The sequence below is a fragment of the Triticum urartu genome, chromosome 1A (assembly GCF_056163025.1).
Source record: "Triticum urartu cultivar PI428250 chromosome 1A, HENAU_Tu73, whole genome shotgun sequence".
Lineage (NCBI taxonomy): Eukaryota > Viridiplantae > Streptophyta > Magnoliopsida > Poales > Poaceae > Triticum > Triticum urartu.
In genome coordinates this window covers 290,505,018-290,516,728 of record NC_141873.1, presented here as the reverse complement: position 1 = coordinate 290,516,728, position 11,711 = coordinate 290,505,018, and the positions used below count along the sequence as shown (strand labels likewise).

The following is an 11,711-nucleotide window of genomic DNA, read 5'->3' as shown; positions in this document are numbered from 1 at the left end:
GAATGAAAATAAAAAAATTACTTGCCTCTCATGCCTAAAAAGTTTTTCAATAAGAGAAGTGATTGCAAGATTATGCATTGAAGAAATGAGGGTCGACCTGGAGCACTTATGTTCATGCTCATGGAAACAATGTAAAAATTTCATGGAAGCTTCTCTGAAAATAATTATCCTCTTGTACATATCCATTGTAATATAAAAATAATGTGCCAAGCCTTGGTTTTAGGATGATTAGATTGCTTGTTTACTTTGTGCAGTAAAAAACGGAAACTTCGGCTGTAGCACGTGATTTTACATTTTTTTTACTGAAAAGTCAAATGGGTCTGAAATTTTTTGAAAATTAATTCTATACAAATTGTTTAAATTTTCATCTCTACTATTTATAAAAGAGCAACCATTCTCTTTTTTAAACGCACCCACAAAACGTACACCGACTGATTACGACAGCAGGATTAGATTAACTAAACTTAATCCAACAGTTAATGTTAATTTAATCTATTCTTTATGTGCACTTAGTAATTTAGATTGGCTGACCATACTCCACGGGAGAGAAAATTGTCAACTCCACGCCCCCATAACGCCTACAATCACGTCACTCTAAAAAAACGCATACAATCACACAATTGCGAAGAAAAAAGAAACAAATCGCCCGAGCGGCCGCCGCAGCTGCCGCACAGATGAGCCGCCGCCGATCCTCCCACTCCCCACCCGCCCCCAATATTCCCGCCTCCTCCACCTCCAACCTCCTGCTGCCGGCCGACGTCCTCATCCACCGGTTGAGCACGCCGTCTCTCGCCAGGAGGCATCGACCACGAACTCCCTGTCACCATTGACGCCATGGCTTGCGGGTTCAGGTCGTTGTCGACCTGTTTCTCTCGGTCGCCGGCCTCTTTCGCCCATGGTCAGATCTGCGAGTCGCCGGCCCTGACCGTCTGCCATCCTGAGGGCCATGCCCCAATCCGAGTCTGGCCCGGTTGGCTGTCCGCCCGTCCGCCACTTCGTGCGCCGCTGGCATGGGGTCGATAGCCACCTTGCCGCACAGTCCATCCACCAGCGAGCCGCGATCCATCCACCCAGTTCGATATCCATCAGGCACCATCCTTCAGGTAAGTGCTACTGCCTTTAGTCGGAGATACAGCTGCGGTTTGTTTGCCTGCTGCTGTTATTTCTTTGTTTGCAGCTGCTAATTGTTATTTTGTTTGGATTGCAGGAGAGCAGAGAGGATTGCTCCTGATGTGTTTGATGCGTGAGAGAACAGAGAGGTCTGACAGATCACAGGGTATGCAGTGTACATATGAGCATGGGGGAGAGAGGTAGCAGAGATACTGGGAAAAGATGTTCTCTCGATGGAGAAGACACAGTGCAGGTAGTGTTGTTTGCCACTGCTTGTGCAGTTCTGCTGTTTTGCTACTATTATGAATATAAATATATGATCATTTCTATTGCATTGCAAAAATAATGTCCACACTTCCATTCCATTGCAATTATTTTTACAATGACAACAAGGTTCGCTGGGCCGACCAGAAGAGCTATTTCAAGGGTGTCCTGTTCAAGGTAAATCACGCTCTACATGATTTTCATGAATTGCAGTTTCATTAGCCCATTGCCCTTGTGTCCTCTTGTGTTTCTACGACTTGGTAGTTTCTGATTGGCCAGTTGCAGAGTTTGGGCGAGGAAACTGTGGTTATGACTTATGTGGTCCAAGGGCGATGGCCTGATAATTCTCTACAAAGGAACTTTGCGGTTGTGAAAACGCATCAGTGGAGTGGACGTACACTATTTTTGTAGTTACAATTATGTTCATCTTAATCCAGCGCATCAAGGATGCCGACGACCTATGGGCTTCAACGATGCCGACGACCTTTGCGGCTTCGCACCAGAAGCAGCCAACATTGCGCCTCAGTCGGCTAGGGAGATAACCTCTTCACTGGCAGGCATCAGGTGCGTGTTTGCCTTTTCTGTTAGGCTCAGGCAGTCAGTACTCACTACTCTGTACATGCATGCACTTAACTGAGACATAAATTCCAAACGGGTCTTGACTACTTTAATCGGGTCACATGGAATTAAGGAGGGTGAGATTGATGTGACCTTGTATGCGTATATGTTTGAAATCAAGAATTAATACTATACCAATTTGCATAAAACTATCTACATCTACCATACCTTCCCTGTTAGATGCCAACTCTGGTTTCTAGAGCAATGTGTGATCAAGATCATAATTAGTTGCTTGGTAGTGTCTTCACAATGGTGAGTTGGTGACATGACATGACTGATTAGATGTAGATAGTGTCCACGCCAAGTTGTGTACATACTATCAAGCCCACTTACACATGATCGGGCAATTGCAGTCGCAAGAAAGGAAGAAAAACATGCCAACGCCAATAGACACCCGCAGTCATGACTGTCTCGATCACCTCCGCGTAATAGTTTTTGTATAGCACTATAGTTATATTGGATACTTATGGATTTTACTAACCTTAGTACCATATGTTCTTTTTATCCCTGGTGCTTGCAGGATGATTCCACGTCGTACCTGTCAGGTTTAGCTCAACTCGCTGTTATTGAGGTAGTATGTGAATCATCCGAGCTTGCTAAACTTTTCATATACGTAAATATTGCATGCCTGATTATTTTTATTATTGCTTATTACTTAAGATTTTGTCTGCTAATCGGCTCAGCAAAAATTATAGTAGTGTTCCCTTGATATTTCTTTTTTATAGCCTTTATTGCAGTCTGCACCCCTGCAAGAATGAAATTAATTCATGTTCTTAAATACTTATTTAAAGCATTTATATAAAAGGAATGTAGTGCCCTGTTTAGATGAGAAGATTATTATTCCTCCAACTTGTGCTTAGCATGCGTGAGTCAGGATTCAGGAGGCCTTCACATACATCAGACATACACACCACTCCGGCTTAATCTACTTATTCTTTCTCTAGGATCCATTTTAGAGCATACACCTTTTACTTTTAATACACTACATTTGTGAGGTGCAGGATTTCTTACACAACACTATAAGGACTTGAGGTGATTCGTGGGTTGTAGGGCATGGGGAGCTTCACAATTATTAGCTCCATATTGAATATATCAAGATTGTTGATTGTTTGGTTACACAAAGTCATGGTAGCAAAAGTTGTATGTATAGCTTGTGAGTTGTGATACATGGTGATGCATCTTTGCGATGTTAATTGTGCGCCCCATTTATTGATGCTTTGCTATTTTCTGATTTATTGGATTACATTAGGCTTAAAATATAACGAGAAATAATGGTTATATACGTAAGTTAATTAACATGGTTTGTTGCTTCCGTAGTAGAGTTACGACAATGGATGAAATATGCTCAATGTCTAACTTACTTTCATGTTTTGTTGCATATGGATCCAGAGCCGATGGCCAAGTTGTTTTTCTCTACGTGTGTTACTTGACTGTCAATTCTGGGATGAAATTGACTATAGTGCTGTTGTATGTAATGTGTTTTTGTTAAGTCTGTATGGTTGAAAAATCCATTATGTGTGCATGTTTGATATGAGATATGGTGCTCATATGGAAAGAACTATATATGCAAAAGCTATATTCAGGCTAAATTAAGATCTGTGCTACATAATTGCATGTTCATTGTATTAAAATAATTGTGCCCTAACTAGCATGATGGAGATAAATTGTTTCTATGATTATTATACGTGTGTTCCACGTGCATTCTAACTAGTATTTGTTTAGAATTTTTTAGAGTTACATAAGTTTATTAAACTTCCAGATTACTACAGACTGTCCTGTTTTTGACGGATTCTGTTTTCTATGAGTTGTTTGCTTATTTTGATGAATCTATGGATAGTATCGGGGGGTATGAACCATGATGAAGTTGGAATACAGTAGATATAGCTCTAATATGAAATTGGAATAAGTTTGCAACAGTACCTAAAGATAGTGATTTGCTTTATTACACTAACGGATCTCACAAAGTTTTTGTTAAAATTTTGTGTGGATGAAGTGTTTGAAGATCGAGGGGCTATGAATATGAGAAGAATAAAGAGATGCAAGAGCTCAAGCTTGGGGATGCCTAAGGCACCCCAAGTAAATATTTCAAGGATACTCAAGCTTGGGACGCCCCGGTCGGCATCCCATCCTTCTTCTTCAACAATTATCGGTATTACCTCGGTTTTTGTTTTGTTCACATAATTTGTGCCCTTTGTGTTTTTGTTTTTTTACTTTAAGAACCATGCTAGTATGAGATAGCCCTTCATTGATTTATAGAATACTTTATGTGCTTCATTTATATCTTTTAAGTATGATCTTATACAATTGCCTTTTGTGCTTCACTTAAATCTTTTGAGTATGGTTTTATAGAATGCTTCGTGTGCTTCACTTATATATTTTAAGCTTGAATATTGGTTAGTCTATATTAATTGTAGAATGCTTCATTAACTTCACTTATATCTTTTGGAGTATGAATAATACTATCATCTAAAGTGGATTTAGAAGAAGTTTGCTTCCACTATTCTGAATGAGGAGAATTTTGCTTATGTGGAGAGTAGTAAAATTTCTATGCTCTTAGATCATTAAAAGAATGTTTTATGTGATGGTTATATTGTTGAACTTATGATGCTACTGAAAATTATTATGAGGGAGGAATACATGTTTGTAGGATTTACAATAATATCAAGTTTCCTCTATATATGCTTAAAGTTTTGAAGTTATACATGTTTTGCCTTCCTATACTAGTTTATTCTTGTTCCCATAAATTATATGCTCACAAAATTCCTAGGCATAAGAAGTGGGTTAGGTTTAAATGTGCTAGTCATATTCTTCATGATGCTTTCTTTATGTTTCAATTCTTATCTTTTATATGAGCATCATTGAAATCATCATGCCTAGCTAAAAGACATTAAAGAAAAGCGCTTGTTGGAAGACAACCCAATATTTAACCTTACTGTTTTTGTGTGTTCTAATGATTAAGCTACTGTTTAATCATGTATTATAGTTTTTGTTTCAATAAAGTGCCAAGAAAGACCTTTGAGAAGACTTGGGTGAAAGTTAATGTGATCTTGCTGTAAAAAACAGAAACTTTGCGCTCACGAGATTAGCTGTCATTTTTTACAGAAGAGTGCGATTGAGTTGATTCTTTTTTTAATGGACAAATTATTCACGTCCACCAATTTACATTACAGACTGTTCTGTTTCTGACAGATTCTGTTTTCATTGCATAGTTTGCTTGTTTTCTAGTTTTTATGGCTTATATTTCTCAATATAAATTGTAGAAATGATATGGTACAATAGGAATTGTGTGAACAATTATGAACCTTGTCTTTGACAATACCAAAGTGAATGGTTTACTCTTTATCATACTAACTTATCTCACGAAGTTCCGTTAAGTTTTGTGTGATTGAAGTTTTCAAGCTTTGGGTGAGATATCGATACGAGGAGAATAAGAAGGGAAAAGACCTAAGCTTGGGGATTTCCAAGGCATCCCAAGGTAATATTCAAGGAATACTTAAGCGTCTAAGCTTGGGAATGCCCCGAAAAGCATCCCCTCTTTCGTCTTCAAAACTATCGGTATACTTTACTCAGAGCTATATTTTTATTCGGTCACATGATATGTGTTTTGCTTGGAGCGTATTTTTAACTTTACTTGCTGTTTGAATAAAATCATTAGATCTGAAATCTTGAATGAAAAAGAATCCTCCCATGGCTACTTAATTACTTGACTACTTAGTATTCTTCACTTATATCTTTTTGAAGTAGTTTGTCATTTACTCACGTGCTTTACATATATCTTATGAATAAATGGTTAAATGAATTGAATATCATAAATTTGAATTTATATACGTTTCATATTCTTACAACATGGGGAGTAATGACTTCACACATAATAAGTATAGATAGTAAACCTACTGGAAGTTAGCAAATACAAAATTGGTCACTTGAACAATTCATGAAAGAATATTAAAGGAAAAGAGATTTCACATATAAATATACTATCTTGGACATATTTTGTAATTGTGAGCACTCATTAAAAGATGGTATGCTGAAAAGTTGATGTTGGACAAGGAAGACAACTTAATGGGTTATGTTTTCCTATATTCGAAACATTGTATTGTCTTGGATCATCCAATATGTTGAGCTTGCCTTTCTCTCTCATGCTAGCCAAATTCTTAGCACCAAGTAGAGATACTACCTGTGCATCCAAACATTCCTTAAATCAGTTTTGTCATGAGAGTCAAGCATACCTATCTATGGATTGAGTAAGGTCCTTCAAGTAAGTTGTCATCAGTGCATGCAATAAAAATTGTTCTCTAAATATGTATGATTTATTAGTGTGGAGAAAATAAGCTTGATACGATCTTGTGATGTGGAAGAAATAAAAACAACGGACTGCATAATAAAGGTCCATATCATAAGTGGCAATATAAATTGACGTTCTTTTGCATTAAGATTTTGCGCATTCGACCATAAAAGCGCATGACAACCTCTGCTTCCCTCTGCGAAGGGCCTATCTTTTACTTGTATCTGCTACCCTTATACAAGAGTCATGGTGATCATCACCTATTCTTTTTACATTTTTTCCTTTGGCAAGCACTTTGTGTTGGAGCGATCCATATATATATATCACTTGGATGTAGGCTTTCATAAATTATTATTGTTGACATTACCCTTGAGGTAAAAGGTTGGGACGCGAAACTATAAGCCCCTATCTTTCTCTGTGTCCGATTAAAACTTGAACCCATAAATATCACATGAGTGTTAGCAATTGTAGAAGATTAAATGATAGTTGAGTATGTGGAGTTTGCTGAACCAAAGCTCTTACATAGGCCTTCCCCAAAAATAAGATGAATTGCAATCGTTTGATGACTTAGAGCACGATTTGTTAGTTTTCAAGAAAGTTTATGATCTATACTTTCATAAATGAATAGCTTGTTACTTGATCATGAGAAGTTTTATGAGTTAAGTTACTGTTATGATATATAATGATGCTAGAAAAAGTGATTGAAACTATCATTGATCAAACTTAAGCATTTGCTAGCATTCATACTTCATAAATTATTTCTTTTATCATTTACCTACTCAAGGACGAGCAGGAATTAAGCTTGGAGATGCTGATACGTCTCCAACATATCAATAATTTATGAAGTATTCATGCCATGTTTACTATTGTTTTATATGATTTTGGTATGATTTGATTAGAACTAACTCGGACTAACGCTGTTTTCAGCAGAACTACCGTGGTGTTATTTTTATGCAGAAATAAAAATTCTCGGAATGCAAAGAAAATCAATGGAGATTTTTTTGGAAAATATAAAAAATATTGGAACAAAAATCTATCGGAGGGGAGTCCCGTGGGCCCCACGAGGGTGGGGGGCGCGCCCACCCCCCTGGGCGCGCCCCTGTGCCTCGTGGACTACCCGTGGGGCCCCTGACTTGTTCTCGACGCCAACCTCTCCTATAAATTAACCTAGATCGGAAGTTCCGCCGCCGCAAGCCTCTGTAGCCACGAGAAATCAATCTAGGCCCTTTCTGGCACCCTGCCGGAGGGGGCCATCATCATCGGAGGCTATGGAGGAGGATCCGGGAGGGGACATCATCACCATGAAGGCCAAGGACCAGAGAGAGAACCTCTCCCCATCCAGAGGAGGGGGGGGCATGGAGGAGGAAGCACAAGGGGGAGAACCTCTCCTCTCTCTTGGTGGCGCCGGAGAGCCATCGGGAGGGGAATCATCATCGCGATGATCGTCTTCATCAACAGCACCATCCTCATCTCTTTTACGCGGTCCACTCTCCCGCATCTCGATGTAATCCCTACTTGAACATGATGCTTTATGCCACATTATGATCCAATGATGTGTTGCCATGCTATGATGTTTTGAGTAGATATCTTGTCTTTGGGTTGATTGATGATCTAGATTGGTACGAGTTGTATGTTTTATTTTGGTGTTGTCCTATTGTGCCTTCCGTGTCGCGCAAGGATGAGGGATTCCCGCTGTAGGGTGTTGCAATACGTTCATAATTCGCTTATATTGGGTTGCTTGAGTGACAGAAGCATAAACCCGAGTAAGGGGTTGTTGTGTATGGGATAAAGAAGACTTGATGCTTTAATGCTATGGTTGAGTTTCTACCTTAATGATCTTTAGTAGTTGCGGATGCTTGCTAGAGTTCCAATCATAAGTGCATATGATCCAAGAAGAGAAAGTATGTTAGCTTATGCCTTTCCCTCATATGAAATTGCAATGACGACTATCGGTCTTGTTAACAATTGCCTAGGACAATTCCACACACCGACCCATCATTATTCCACACTCGCTATTTATAATATTTAGTAATATATTCTAACTTTATGATAACATCACCTACTTTTATATTTTAGCTCTCCGATATTATTCAAAGTTATCCTCTTCATACCCACAACGTAGTTTTATTTCTCGTTTCTAGTTGAAAGCAAACATTCGGTGTACGTAGAGTCGTATCAGTGGCAAATAGGGCTTGAGAGAATATTGATCTTACCTTTAACTCCTTGTGGGTTCGACACTCCATACTTATCACTTCCACCTTTGGGAATTGCTACGATGATTCCCTGCACTTGGGGATTATCAGGGGCTGCGAACCCTTCTAAGATCAAGTCTCCTCGGATATCAGTGACATAGTTCAGATTTCCAAAATTGGTCTAATGACCAGGGGCGTAGCTGTCGATCTGCTCAAGGTGGCTGGTCGAGTTGGCATGTAGTGCGAAGCTGCAGAATACGAAAATTTGGCTGGGGAGGAAAGTCTCCCCTGAGACGGCATCGTTGTGGATAATCGAACAAGCTATCGAACCTTCTATCGGTAGCACATAGGAACTCTCAATGAAAACACCAATGTCGGTGTCAAAACCGGCCGATCTCGCGTAGGGGGTCCCGAACTGTGCGTCTGAGGGTCGAAGGTAACAGGAGGCAGGGGACATGATGTTTACCCAGGTTCGGGCCTTCTTAATGGAGGTAATATCCTACTTCCTGCTTGATTGACTTTGTGGAGTATAGGGGTTATAAGAGTTGATCTACCTCGAGATCGTAATGGCTAAACCCTAGATGTCTAACCTGTATGATTATGATCGCCTCTATGGACTAAACCCTCCGGTTTATATAGACACCGTAGGGACCTAGGGTTGTACAGAGTCAATTTATAGAGAAATAAATCTTCACATCCGAACGTCAAGCTTGCCATCCACGCAAAGGAGAGTCGCATCCGGACACGGGGGAAGGCCTTCAATCTTGTATCTTCTTGGCCCATTAGTCCGGCCCATATCACATAGACCGGACACCCGGGGACCCCCTAATCCAGGACTCCCCCCGAGAGATCTGGATATATATATATATATATATATATATATCCACTCGGATGTAGGTTTTCATAAAGTATTATTGTTGAAACTATCCTTGAGGTAAAAAGTTGGGAGGTGAAACTATAAGCCCCTATCTTTCTTTGTGTCCGATTGAAGCTTTGAACCCATAAGTATCGCGTGAGTGTTAGCAATTGTGAAAGATTAAATGATAGTTGAGTATGTGGACTTGCTGAAAAGCTCTTGAATTGACTCTTTCCTATGTTATGATAAATTATAATTGCTTCAATGAGTGAGATCATAGTTTGTTAGTTTTCAATAAAGTTTCTGATTCATACTTTACCTTGTGAACGAATTGTTACTTTAGCATAAGAAATTATATGGCATTATATGTTGTTGTTCTAAAGATTATCATGATGCCCTCATGTCCGTATTTTATTTTATCGACACCTTTATCTCTAAACATGTGGACATATTTATCGATATCGGCTTTCGCTTGAGAACAAGCAAGGTCTAAGCTTGGGGGAGTTGATACGTACATTTTGCATCATGCTTTTATATTGATATTTAATGCATTATGGGTTGTTATTACATCACAATACTCATGCCTATTCTCTTTTAATTTATAAGGTTTACTTGAAGAGGGAGAGTGTCGGCAGCTGGAATTCTGGACTGGAAAAGGAGCAAATATTAGAGACCTATTTTGCACAACTCCAAAAGTCCTGAAACTTCACGGAGCATGTTTTTAGAATTTATAAAAAATATTGGGCGAAGAAAGTACCAGAGTGGGGCCACCAGCCAGCCACAAGGGTGGAGGGCGCGCCCTACCCCCTAGGAGCGCCCCCCGACCTTGTGGCCCTCCTGGCAAGCCTCCGGTGCCCATCTTTGGCTATATGATGTCTTTCACCCTGGAAAAAAAATCAGAAGGAAGCTTTAGGGACGAAGCGCCGCCATCTTGAGGCGGAACCTGGGCAGAATCAATCTAGGGCTCCGGCGGAGCTGTTCTGCCGGGGAAACATCCCTCCTGGAGGGGGAAATCGTCGCCATCATCATCACCAATTATCCTCTCATAGAGGAGGGGTCAATCTACATCAACATATTCACCAGCACCATCTACTCCAAACCCTAATTCATCTCTTGTATACGATCTTTGTCTCAAAACCTCAGATTGGTACATGTGGGTTGCTAGTAGTGTTGATTACTCCTTGTATTTGATGCTAGTTGGTTTATCCAGTGGAAGATTATATTTTCAGATCCTTAATGATAATTAATACTCCTCTGATTATGATTATGAATATGTTTTGTGAGTAGTTATGTTTGTTCCTGAGGACATGGGAGAAGTCTTGTTATAAGTAATCTTGTGAATTTGATATTTGTTCGTTATTTTGATGAGATGTATGTTGTCTCTCCTCTAGTGGTGTTATGTGAACGTCAACTACATGACACTTCACCATTATTTGGGCCTAGGGGAAGGCATTAGTAAGTAATAAGTAGATGATGAGTTGCTAGAGTGACAGAAGCTTAAACCCTAGTTTATGCGTTGCTTCGTAAGGGGCTTATTTGGATCCATATTTTTCATGTTATGGTTAGGTTTACCTTAATTCTTCTTTCATAGTTGCGGATGCTTGCGAGAGGGGTTAATCATAAGTGGGAGGCTTGACTAAGGAAGGGCAGCACCCAAGCACCGGTCCACCCACATATCAAATTATCAAAGTAACGAATGTGAATCATATGAGCATGATGAAAACTAACTTGACAACAATTCCCATGTGTCCTCGGGATCGCTTTGCTTTATATAAGAGTTTGTCCAGGCTTGTCCTTTGCTAAAATAAGGATTGGGCCACCTTGCTGCACCTTGTTTACTTCTATTACTTATTACCCGTTATGATTTGTCTTATCACAAAACTATCTGTTACCGATAATTTCAGTGCTTGTAGAGAATACCTTGCTGAAAACCACTTGTCATTTCCTTCTCCTCCTCGTTGGGTTCGACACTCTTACTTATCGAAAGGACTATGATAGATCTCCTATACTTGTTGTCAGGTGGTAGGTGCGACATATGCCAACGGGTGGCTTATCATTGTGGGAGCCAGTAAGACATCGCCGGTGCCTGGAAACGGGATGAGGCGAAGACATGCACGCCGGCGAATCTTACCCAGCTTCGGGGCTCTCCGTGGAGATAACACCCCTACTGCTGCTCTGCGGGGTCTCCGCATGATCACTAGATGGACAAGTAGCTACACAATACTCCTTGAGCTGTTCGGTGGGAGGAGGAAGAAGGGCACGGCTAGCTTGCTTCTTCTCCTTGTGTGGTGTCTAAAACTAGCTGGGGTCCAACCCTTTGCATGGGTGCCCCGGGGGGTTTATATAGGCCTACCCCCGGGGGTACAATGGTAATCCGACTGGGCGC

At 40.1% G+C, this 11,711-nt stretch overlaps 1 long non-coding RNA gene across 7 annotated transcripts; it reads left to right on the top strand.

Moving 5' to 3' along the window:
• Window positions 1–610: 610 nt before the first annotated feature.
• LOC125507414 (uncharacterized) lies at window positions 611–7,887 on the top strand. 7 transcript variants are annotated; one of them, XR_015601619.1, is made up of 5 exons: window positions 611–1,103; window positions 1,208–1,363; window positions 1,504–1,551; window positions 1,654–1,938; window positions 2,513–7,887. It is a non-coding gene; the product is annotated as an uncharacterized LOC125507414 (long non-coding RNA). The 7 variants fall into 7 exon arrangements; XR_007282917.2 differs by having other exon boundaries at window positions 1,504–1,938; XR_007282912.2 differs by having other exon boundaries at window positions 1,208–1,551.
• The last annotated feature ends 3,824 nt before the right edge of the window (window positions 7,888–11,711 follow it).